The sequence below is a fragment of the Sapajus apella genome, unplaced genomic scaffold (genome assembly GCF_009761245.1).
Source record: "Sapajus apella isolate SASKATOON/1434 unplaced genomic scaffold, GSC_monkey_1.0 scaffold30, whole genome shotgun sequence".
In the NCBI taxonomy this organism is placed as follows: Eukaryota; Metazoa; Chordata; class Mammalia; order Primates; family Cebidae; genus Sapajus; species Sapajus apella.
Window position 1 is genome coordinate 835,485 of NW_022436970.1, and position 12,888 is coordinate 848,372.

At 36.8% G+C, this 12,888-nt stretch overlaps 1 protein-coding gene and 1 pseudogene across 1 annotated transcript in view; both read left to right on the forward strand.

Annotated features, from left to right (window-relative positions):
* RAB27B (RAB27B, member RAS oncogene family) overlaps positions 1-12,888 on the forward strand; it is a 179,368-nt gene that overhangs the window by 16,836 nt on the left and 149,644 nt on the right. The window lies entirely within an intron of this gene.
* Positions 7,278-11,083, forward strand: LOC116561701 (annotated as a pseudogene).

Below are 12,888 nucleotides of genomic sequence, written 5' to 3' on the forward strand. Positions count from 1 at the left end.
TCCGCTGTAGAGTCTGAGAGTTGTCTAAGCCATGAGAATTTGGAAACCTATCCCTCACAGCCTGTTCTTTGCAGAGTACTTGGTATGCTGTCTCTTCTATGAGGCTCTGGAACTGTCTTTTGTACACGATAGCAGTTCTAGCCTATAATGTATAGCAGGGACGTCAGGCAAGCACCAAGAAGCAGAGATCTGTTTGCTGATGAGACTGGCTGTGATTAATTTGTTATGATAAACAATAATATAAGAAAAAAGGATCCTCTAATAAGTTCTCATAATAACTTAATCAATGTTTTCTCTGAGGGTAAAATTAGATTATGGAAGGCACTGAAGAATCTCCAAGGCCTTTTCAAAAAGCACGTAATTTCTGATATAGTTATATGAATATTTTAGTTATATAAACAGTCTAAGAAAGTCTGGGCATCTCCTTTGAGTTTATCATTCTTTCCATGAATCTCTTGCAATAGTCTTAAACAAATTAGTAAATATGAAGCCACCAAACAGATCTAATTATTTCCAGCATCTTTCATTTTATAGGGTAAAAGAACAAATTCCCAGGTGCCCTCTAGGAAACCTCAGAAATAATTCTATGGGTGAATTTTAGGGGATGAAAAGCTGAAATAGAATTTTCAAATTATGAATCTCAGACATAAATGTACATATGTGAATAATTTTTGTATAACATTAATTAATGAGGGAACTAGATGTTATGATTGGTTCAAGAAAAATGTGAGAAATTATATATATCTAGACCATTTAACAAAGATTTGTTAAAATTACTGAGTCATATTATAAAACTGGCTGATATTTCTACCACAAATTTTTGGCGTTATTTGTTCTGCAAGGCAAAAATTATTTGTGTATCTAACAGACAAAATTCTACAAATTAACAAATAATTTTACAAAGAGTAGCACCTTTCATTAATAACAAAATGTGAGACAAACTAAGTGCATTCCTCTATAACGGTGCTGTCCAGTAAGGTAGCCACTAGCAATTTAAATGTGACTATCTAAATGTAACTTTAAATTAGTTAAAATTAAATATAATGTAAAAAAGCAGTTCCTTAGTCACACTCTCCACTTTTCATGTGCTCAGTAGCCACACTTTCTCAGTGTGGTAACCTGAGAAATTTCTTTGGGACAGAGCTGTGCCTATCTAGACAATGCTTGTGGGTTATCAGGATATACTTACGATTTTTTTTGCCTTATTTCTAAGTTTCAGAAAAATTTTCTGACACTTTTGTGGTAGAATTTATAACCATTTAAAAGTGAAAGTAGGTAGTAAATGCCTGTTGCATGAAAAAAAAACTTTACATATATCATGATCATGCCAAACTGGATAATTTTATGAGTAAACCAAATAATACATAATATTTTTTGGTAGTGTCATATTTTAAAGAAGTAGCTTTAGAGCAACACACACTTTTTAAAAAGTGTAATATTACCAAAATACAGTATGCATTACTTGGTTTACTTGGTTTCATAGGGGTTGATTCAGTCAACCCCTACAAAAGCATGCAAGTTGGGATATTTGTGAATGGCCTGGTAAAACTGAGTAGGGCCAAACTGAGTAGGGGAGATGTGAGGTAAGGCAACTGCAGTATCTAAGGAAATTCGTGCTGCCTTTTGCTTCATATAGAATTTTATTTTTCTATGCTCAATTATGATGAAATGGAATTACAAATATTGCGGCAAAATAACTTTCATACTCAATAGAACATATATTTTTTTTATAATAGCACCCAATAGAGCAGTAAGGAAATGCAACATTATCTAATTGTTGTTATTAAAACGGAGATAGTTAACTTTATAATAAAGAACTACTTTACTTTACCATGGTTTTCTCATTAGTAAAATGAAAGTCTTATTTCTCTGAATTTCATATTGCTGTAAATTTCTTCATTTAATAAACAAATGGCTATTAATAGCTATTAGGTGCCTATTACATAAACAAGATAGAAACAGGGTCTTCCCATCTGCAGGGTGCAGAATATAAACAGGATAAGAAAATGAATAACTAATTAGTAAGTTTCATGAGGAGGTACAAAGGGAAGCCTTCTCTAGTCTCTGGGTGTGTGTGTGAAGGATCCAGTCAAGAAAGTCATCTCCAAGAAAGCAAAATTTAGGTAGGATCTGAGGATAAGTAGGGATTTTCTAGGCTAAGGGCGGTTCTAGAGGGAATTGAGTGGGGAATTTCAGGGAGGAGATATCATGTAGAAAAGCTCTGACAATAGAGAGCACAAGCATTTGAGTTTTTGATTGGATGAGACACTGCTGGAGGGTTGTATGTAATGGTAAAGTATAAACAAATAAGCTATGTTTTGCCAAAGAGAAATATACACTCACCCATGGTAATGTAATCATCAGGAATTGAAAGCTTTAGGGACTTGGAAGAACATTTTAAAAAGTGTTATTATTTCCTTTTGTGGCAAAAGGGAACAAATTGGTGCAGGTTATATTCATATATCAAATTGCATAAGACTACGTAAGTAGACCAACACCAAATTGCAAAGTTCTCATTCACAATTGCTCAAAATATTTGTATCTGTGGAAGAAAACCACCTCCATAGTCAAGTGGGCTTTCCACAAAGATCAGTTTTGAACCATATCATAGTTTACTCATTCACTGTTGACTCTCTGGGTTGTCTTATGCACACAAGGCTTATTTCCTGGATGGGTTAAGAGTTAAGTCTTGGACGGGCTTATTGACTTTAGGCATCAAGAAGAGAAAGAAACTACTCTCTTTGTCTAGGATAACAACCACAATTTTATTACCAAAAGTAACTCAACCTTTATTTATAGTTTCAATTATAGGCCGTCTACATTAAGATACCTAAATAACATTAAATTTGAATGCAGAGTTTTATATTAGCCAATGAGTAGATTGGTCAAAATTTAATTTTAAAGTTTATATGGTACATCTTGGCATCATCTGTCTCCCTTTCCATGTACCTCTTATGATATAATTTATCCAACTCTGTTAGAAATACGTGTTGCTATGTTTGATATCCTTTCTTGACTGTGAGCACATAATAATCTTTTCCATAATAATAATATTTCCAGCACTTAGCACAGTGCCTGGCAAAGAGAGATGCTCAATACATATTTATTGAAAGACTAAACAAGTGAAAAAATGAATGTGAACATACCAGGAGAAAAGAGAAGTCTTTAAATTACTTGACTGATTCTCCTAAATAAATGAATTTTTCACTTCAAATGGATGTGATCACATTTAAATTATTTGACTAAATAAAAATATCGAAGAGGCAAGATTTTTCAAACCTAAGAATATCAGTATAATCATTAACAATATGTTTATCTTTTATTGAACACCTACTCGGTTCAAATTAGCCATAAAAAGAGGTATCAGACAAGCTTCTTGCCTTTTAGAAACTTGTGACAAAGTCGAACAATAAAAATGTGTACTTAAAAATGTAATGGCTAATGTAGAAAATGTATGATGACTGCCAAATGAGTACAATAAAAATTTAGAGACTCCAGACTTTGGAAGGTAAAGAAAAAGTGTCTTATAAATCAAAAGTTTATAAGAGAGAAGAGCTTACATATTTTAAGACTCCTCTGATTGTTCTTAGATGACTAACCACTGACTCATAATGGTGTCTTTCTGCATATATTTCTCAGTATTTATTTTATAGCTGACAGCCTTTGAATATATTACTTACATTTTCCACAAAAGAACTGGAAAAGAGGAGGAAATGAATATTTGTTGATCACCAATTGATATGGTTGTGCTCTATGTCCCCACCTAAATCTCATCTCAAATTGTAATCCCCATAATCCCCACGTGTCAAGGCGGGGGAGCTCGTGGGAGGTGATGGGATTGGGGGGTGGTTTCCCCATGCTGTTCTCATGACGGTGAATGAGTTCTCGTGAAATCTGATGGTTTTATAAGTGGCAGTTTCCTCTCTTGCTCTCTCTCTCACCTGCTGCCATGTAAAACATGCCTGATTCCCCTTCCATAATGATTTTAAGTTCCCTGAGGCTTCCCCAGCCATGCAGAACTGTGAGTCAATTAAATCTCTTTCTTTGTAAATTATCCAGTTTCAGGAAAGTTTTTTACAGCAGTGTGAAAATGGACTAATATATCTATCATATCCCGATTTTTCCATAATGTACCTCCGCCTAAATCCCTTTTTAGAACATAACCACCGTCATCTGATTTTTAATTTAATCTGTATCTTTTGCTAGTTGTGGAACAAAACTTACCTGAAATTTTTGTAAAACAATTTTGTTGTAATATACTTTACCTAAAATAAGCTTCACCTATTTTAATTGTACAACTCAATGAGTCTTGAAAAATATATATCTTTGCATAACCATTGGTGTCTTCAAGATAGAGAATATCACCCCCAAAATATCCCTGATGCTTCTTTGTAGTCAATCCTAGCCTTGGGTTTAATATGCTATTTGTCACTATAAGTTGATTTGTCTTCTCTGGAATTATATATAAATGTATCAGACAATATGTACTCTTTTGTATAGGCCTGCTTTCACTCTGTGTCATGTTTTTGAGTTTTGCTTTGTTTTGTTTCTTTTTAATTTCTTAGTATTCAATAATATTTCACCATATAGAAATAATACCTTTTGGCCAGGTGCGATGGCTCACTCCTGTAATCCCAGTACTTTGGGAGGCTGAGGCAGACATATCACCTGAGGTGGGGAGTTTGAGACCAGCTTAGCCAAAGTGGTGAAACCCTGTCTCTACTAAAAATGCAAAAAATTAGCCAGGTGTGGTGGTGGGTGCCTGTAATTCCAGCTACTAGGGAGGCTGGGGCATGAGAATCACTTGAACCTGGGAGATGGAGGTTGCAGTGAGCCGAGATTGCACCATTGCACTCCAGCCTGGGCAACAAGAGTGAAACTCTGTCTCAAAAAATAAATAAATAAATAATAAAGAAATACTATCTTGATGTATACTTAAATTCTTTCTTTCTTTTTTTTTTTTGATTTTTTTGGCTACTATGAATAAAGTTGCTATGACCTTTGATCTGCAAATCTTTGTGTAGGCATATTTTTATTTCTCTTAGTGAATACCTAAGAGTGGAATGGCTGAACCACATGCTAAGTGTGCATTTAGCTTTGTAAGAAGCTGCCATATTTTATTCCAAAGTGATTGTTGCATTTTACTGTCTCCAGTAAATATACGAGAGCTCTAGTTTCTCCACATTGTCATCAGCATTTCGTATTACTAATATTTTTAACTTCAGCCTTCTAGTGGGTAAGTAGTGGTATCTCATTGTGATTAATTTTCATTTCTCTGAAGGCTTAATGATTTGGAGCATCTTTATGTGAGCTTATTCAACATTTGTATATCTTCCTTTGATAAATGCCTACTCAAATCATTTGCCCACCTGGATGTGTAAGGTTTATCTCTATATTCTGGATACAAATTATTTGTAAGATATATGTATTTCAAATATGTTCTTCTCTCATTCTGTAGCTTTCTTCTTTATTTTTATAACAGCTTAATTTGATATAGTCCTACTTACTATTATTGTCTCTTATGGTTTGTTCATGGTCTGGTGACAGGTTCACAGTGAAGAATTCATCTCATGGCTACAATTATTAAAATTCAGTAACTTGATTGATTCTGCATAAGGAAGTAATATTAAGGATCTTCCTGTAAGAATTATTGTGTCTTATACTTTCTATTAGCTAATCCCCCAGATAATGAAACAACTCTCACACATTGTCCTCCTTACCCCTAAGATGTCTAAGTAGAAAGAGTTGTAGAGCCTCAGGGATACAAAGGAAATGATAAGTCATTCTTGCTATCCTTACATTGAATAAACACTTTAGTAGTCAGACTATTTTTCCAACACACATTTCCAGGACCTATTTTTATTAAAGAGAGCAACGTAGCATAACTCATCTGGATATTAGAACAAGAAAGGAAATGAAGACCTTCTTTCCAATCTTTTATTTATAGGATACCTGCCTGAATTTCCACAGCTTGACAGTGGAATGTCTCCAGTCAACATATCACTTTCTCTCAAATAGAATCATGACCCAGGAGTGGCTAAAGTGGTCTTCTTGGCACAGTGAGAGCTTTCTAATTAGTTAGAGCTAGGCATGCATGCTGGATTAGCAACTTTGGCATGTCTCTTAAATGTTCTGAGCCACAGTTTCCTTCATATGTAAAATGTAAAGCTTGGTATATATAAGCCAGTATATAGCAGGCTCTCACTAAGTGGTAGTTAGATAGATGAAAGATAGATAGATAGATAGATAGATAGATAGATGATAGATAAATAGATAGATAATAGATAGATAAACATATATAAATAGATAGGTAATATAAAGAATGAAATGAGATTTTGTTGCTAGTGTATTTTTATTAACAGAAGAAAGGGGGCTGACAGATTGATGAAAACATAACAAGACTAAAACCTTGGTGTTTATTTTCAATAAACTCTACCTAGGTTTTTTATCATGATGATAATCTAATAACCTACTTTCATAAGAATCATGTTATTCTGGAAGTCATGAATACTACATAATGTCCCTGGCATACCAAACCTAGGAGGCAAGTGGTATCACAAAAAATTTCAACGATAAGGCAAAATACAGTTAAATGTTATTAAGAGAGACTGTATCTCCGTTTGAGACTCTTTAAATTTCGAATTAGTAATTCAAAACTTGAGAAATACAAAAAGGCCACATTAGAATACTCACCTATATTCCTCGGTCCACCACACCCTGTCACCCACAGCCCTGCTCCTTAAAGCTAAAGAGTTTTATTACCTATTCAGTATTTCTTTTTGCCAATACAGTCAAAGATGAATATTATATATGCTTTCCTCCCTCTTGTCACACAAAAATTAGTATACTAAGCTTACCACTGTGCATCTGGCTTTTAAGAAATACAGTGGCCATGAGAAGCTACTAAGAGTCATTTCATCCTTATATACTGTGCTGCTGAAGCAAGAACTCTGAGCTTTTTTTTCTTCTTTTTTTGAGACAAGGTCTCACTATGTCACATAGGTTGGAGTACAGAGGTACAATCTCAGCTCACTGCAACCTCCGATTCATAAGCTCAAGCCATCCTCCCACCCCAGCTTCCCAAGTAGCTGAGACTACAGGCATGCACCACCATGCCCAGCTAATTTTTTGTTTGTTGGTTCGTTTATATATTTTGTAGAGACAGGGTCTTGCCATGTTGCCCAGGCTGGTTTTGAACTCCTGGGCTCAAGCAATCGACCCACCTCTGCCTCCCAAAATGCTGGGATTACAGGAATGAGTCATTGCACCTGGCCTCTAAGCTTTTTTAAAGTGAAAAGTGACCTTCCTCCTGGCAATGGCTAAGTTCTCCTTTTGTCTAGAGACAGAAGGTGACAGTAGGTAAGAAGTCAAGGCATCTATAATATCTGAAGACATAGTCTAGAGTTAAATACTCCTGAAAACAAGCTTTGAGAATTCTGACATTCTACCTTCTGGCAAAATCAGTCTTAAGGGATTTGTTTCAGCCTGAAGGCCTGTGCTACAAATAAAAGTATATTTCATCATAAAAGTTAATGCAGCTTTTCATAGAGGAGTGAATGTTTTCATATGCAAAGCTTGAAAGGGAAAGAGAATCTATAGCAGTCTTATTTTTCTAATTAGGAGGAATGACCGGGAAGATGCCTTTAAGCCAGTTGTTTGCAAGGTGACTTAATTGTCACCCTGGAGGAAGCTGTAAGCCTCTTGAAACACTATCCTTTAGGACATTTATAGGATAAATTTTTCTGGAAGTCATAATGGTGGGTGGAGCACTGTGTTGAAGTCATTATGGTACATGCAGTTTATTTGATAACTATATTGTCTGGAAGCAGTTTCATCTTTCTGAGTTTATAAGCATCCTGGTTTGTTTTCCAAAAACCTAAAAGTACATGTACGTGATGTTACCTAAATCTATCAGAATGGAAGGCATGAGCAAGTTGGGGTCAGTGATACAAATATTAAAAAGTATAACATCATTTAAATCATTCATAATTTATTGACTGAGAATACATTTGCTATGTCTGCAGCAGATTGACCTTCATTACTGTGTTTTGCCTCTGCTAATAATGAAGTTTATTTGCATTTTCTGAGTATAAAGCAAGTAATTATGAGAACAAGTGCCCTGAAGACAGCTGAGTGGTAGGTGTAAGGCAGTCTGGCTTCCAGATTTTCTGTTTCTAGATTGTGTGAAAGAAAACAGCAAATCCCTGGAGTCTAACAAGGAGGATGTTGCCCACTTGTATATCAAGACCAAAGGCTTTCAGTTGCATAACACTGTGGTTCCCTCTGTTAATGTTGGCCATATCCCAGGACGTTGATAACAGGGCTCATCCCTCCTAAAGTGTGCGGGAAAGCCTTGCAAATTTTGCATCTATGTCAACTCACCCTGTGAGGTCAGCTTTTGGAAGGCTGACCAGACCACATACTACTTTTGGAAGCCTACAGAAGTTGCTGGCAATCCTCGGAAGTGTGTCTTCCAATTTGGAGCAAGATTTTCAAGCCTAGATAGAAACACAGAAAATCACTTTTCTTTCTGGCCCTCTATAACATAATCTCAAACATTCCTGGACACCCACTCTTATTGTCTATGCCAATGACTGTATATCTGGCCCTTAATTCCACACTACTCTGCAGCATCTCATTCAGCTATTGTGCTATTTAGCTTTTACATACTGTAGTTTTCAACATTTTATGTCACTGTATTAACATAACTGAATTAGAAGCTCTTTTTGTGGTGGTATTCTAAAATATCAGCCCATATTGATTGAGTCCCTAGAATCATATCCTCTTCTAGGGGCTGATAATAGCGTTCCTGTTATCTTGAAGCTCCGGACAGTACACTGCAAATATAGAAATGCATCTATGACATGTCAGATGTGACTAGTTAATGAAGATCAAGGGCTGAGAGACTAGGGGCTGATATCCATTGAATCAGGAGGGAAGGAAACTCTGTCCATGTGGACCTTAGGCAGAGTCCTGGGTTCAGTTAGGGAATGAGCCATGCAGGTAATAAATGCGGGAAAGAGCACCTAAGGCAAAGGGAATGATGACTGGTGGAGGCCTGGTCCTTGCACAGCAGTGTGTTTGTCACATTCAAGGAAGGCCAAGAAGGTAAATATGGCTAGAATAAAAAGGGAGAGAGGAGGGTAGTAGGAGGTGGGATCAGCTACACAACAGGGAGCCAGAGTGGACAGAGCGGATCATCTCATAGATTCTTGATAGAACTGTGGCCTTTATGCCCAGTGAGATGGGAAACCCTTGGAGAGGTAGAACCAGTGAGAGACATGCGCCATCACATGTTAATGGTTCACTCAAGGGCTCTTAGGAAATCTATTGTAAAGGAGCTGGAGAGCACAGACAAGTTACAGAGATGTCACATCATAGTCCAGACAAGAGATGATAGTGGTTAAAACCAGTGTCTAGAGGAGTGAGTCTGACGTAGTTGATATCCAGCAATCATCCCTCAAGAGAATTTGGGCCAAGCAATTTGCCTGAATCTATGCTTTTTACCATTGTCCTACCTTATTAAAATAAACAGTGAATCAATGTTATATTAGGAAAATAAATTGATTCCTTCATTGGAAAGTGTGTGAGCCATGGCTACTTGTATATCCCTTAGGTAGCTCATATTGGACCCAGACAAAAAGATGAGCAGATATGGATCTTTAATATTTCTTCTACCTTTCCTGTCTCATTTTAGGGCAAAATTTTAGTTACTTTTATTTCAAGATGTGATAAAGAAATCTAAAAGAAGATAAAAACCTTTTTACATTTTCCTTTAAGATTTGCACTATACAGATGTTCTAGCATTTTGAGGCTGAGACAATAGGTGACTATATCTCATCACTAGCAATCTAAACCCAACAGCTTGTTTCTTTTTGAAGGAGAATTTTGAGAAGGTCAGCCCTAAGGCAATCTAGGAAGAAAAATATTTCAGAAAATGTTCTTTTCATCACACACACACACAAAATGACAAATGTTTGTGGTAATGGATATGATAATTATTCTTATCACAATATACCCCATAATTATGTATAATAACTATGTGTCCATTAAAAATAATAATAGCCTTTCCATGCTACCCAGAGAGTGTCCATATGGCATTATTTTGAATTCCCGTCAGAACTTAATGGGAAACTTTTACAATGGCCAGAGCCTGTGATGTCCTGAACATGAAGGAGGAGGATGTCCTCATATTTCTTGCAGCAGGAATTCACTTGGGTGGCACCAAGCTTGACTTCCAAATGGAACAGTACATCTGCAGAAGGAAAAATATTGGCATCTACATCCTAAATCGGAAGAGGACCTGGGAGAAACTTCTGATGGTGGCTCATGCCATTGTCACTGTTGAAAGCCGTGCTGATATCAGTGTCATATCCTCCAGGAACACTGGCAAGTGGGCTGTGCTGAAGTTTTCTGCTGCCACTGGGGTCATTATTGCTGATCGCTTCGCTCCTGGAACCTTCCCACACCAGACCCAGGCAGCCTTCCAGAAGCCATGTCTGCTGGTGGTTTCTGATCCCAGCCTCTTACAGAGGCATCTTACGTTAACCTGCCTACCATTGCTCTGGGTCACACAGATTCTTCTCTGTGCTATGTGGACATTACCATCCCATACAACAATAAGAGAGGCCCCTCACTAGGTCTGATGTGATGGATGCCAGCCAGGGAAGTTCCCATGAATGCCCATGGGAGGTCATGCCTGATCTCTGCTTCTACAGAGATCCTGAAGAGATTGAAAATGAAGAACAAGCTGCGGCTGAAATTCCCAGGAGGAATTTCAGGGTAACTGGACTGCTGTATCTCTTGAGTTCACTGCTACTCAGCCTGCAGATACCCCTGGGCTTACACAGCAGTTTCCTACTTAAGACTGGAGCTCTCAGCCTTCCATAGAAGCCTGGTGTGCAACTCGACTGTTCAGGCCACCAGATGGGTAGGAACAACCACTGGGAGGTCTTAAGCTGTTCTTCCATAGAATCGAAAGCAAGATGGAAATAAGCTTGAGGGAAAATAACCATCAGCTTCTAAAAATACCAACATGGCACCTGTATACCTATGTAACAAACCTGCATGATCTGCACAGGTACCCCAGGACTTAAAGTATAATAAAAAAAGTTTAAAAAAATGAACAAATAATAATAGTAAAAGCAAAAAAAAATATTTTAAAAATAGTCTTTAGAAGCATTCACATAATCAATCAGAATTGATAAATATTTATTGGGATATGGCAGTGGGTTGGCTACCATGCTGGCCAAGACAAATAGATACAAAGATGGATACTGCAGTCTGGCTGTTGAAAGAGCACCTAGTATACAGTTAAGCAGAAGAGCGATGCCAGCCACAGGATACATACATACGGGATGCCATATAAACTTAGAGAAGGGGGCGATCTCACTTTATATGGGCGAGGTGTGCCACAAGGTATTGATATGTGAGGTGGGGCTTCAAGGAGATTGCAGGTGGTCAAGGAGGTCCACTGACAAGTTTTAGTCTTTTTTTGAGAAGATTGAAATTAGTAGGGACTCTCTCTAGAAATGTAAAAGTCCACAACTGAAGAAAAACTTAAAGATTACACCAGTGTCATCAGATGGCAAGAATATCCATAGGTAAGGTCTCAGGTATGAGGTAAGACTCCTAATTGCCAGTCGGATGAGATAAAAACAAGAAGGTTGACTTTGGTATCTGGATGGTAAGAATATTACTGCTATTGGGAGGATTCATGGTAAGACCTGAGCCCTCCATGGTGTCAATAATCTTTAAAGATTTGTTTTGGAGTATTGCCACATGGACCATACTTTATTCCATGGAAAGATTCCTGAAATTTTGCAAGGGTTTCTGAAAAACTAATTTGGCCTTATTTTATATAGATCAGAGATGCTTGTAGATATAAGAGTCTTACAACTAATTGTCTTTGTGTAGTTAACACTCTTTTCCTCTTTGGAGGCATTCAAGCTTGCTATTAAGATAGAGAGGCTGGAATAAATCAGCTTTGATGCAGATTTTGGCTCTAGTATCTACCTGCTGTCCTTCTTTACTTTAATTAGCCCTTGTTTTGTCATCTGAAAAACTGAGAGAATAAAGTGCCTTCATCACAGAATTATGATGGAAACACAATCAGTATGTAAAGCGCTTAGCAAAATGGCTGGTGTTAAGTACTTAATAAGATTTCTTATGATACTCAATCCCTAATGCACTTTTCATATGCTTGCATTTCATAATGATTTTGCTTCAAGTAACATACTAAATTTTCTGACACAAACCAACCTTTATTCAAGAATCCTGGCTTAGAGGACACGATGAAAATATGCTTCCTAATAGTGAAGAGTAACAATACAGAGATTTAATGTTTCTCTGTAAGTAAAGTAAAATCAGTCTCCATGTATCTTTAAAAAAATGTGTTTTTGCTTCATATTCTTTTGTAGAGTTTTACCAAGCAAGACCAAGACAGGCTTTTCATATTTGGCTTTGTTATACCCTAGTCTACTCTCCATAGAGTAGCACCTCCTCCCCACAATCTCCAATCCTACAGAGCCTCAAGTTTCTCCTGACCTGCCTTCATTTTTGCTTATGAAAGAAGAGTTCTATCTTGTACAAATTTTTCTGTGCCCTCTTGATGATGAAAATTTGCCAGCCCAATGTCTCACTCTACATATTACCTTGTAGAAGCATCCTAATGAATGTAAGTGATTGTTAATATCTACAGCCTACTTCCAAGTGACATGGCTAAACTAGCAAATTCCTTTTAATACATCGGTTTTATTTAGTCTTAAATAGATTTAAACAAAAATAAAAACTTGGATAAGAGCAATGCCATTTTCCCATAGATATGAATTGCAAATTGAGAAAGATGGCTGGTGATGCTTAATGAATGGCCACAGTGGATAATGCAGT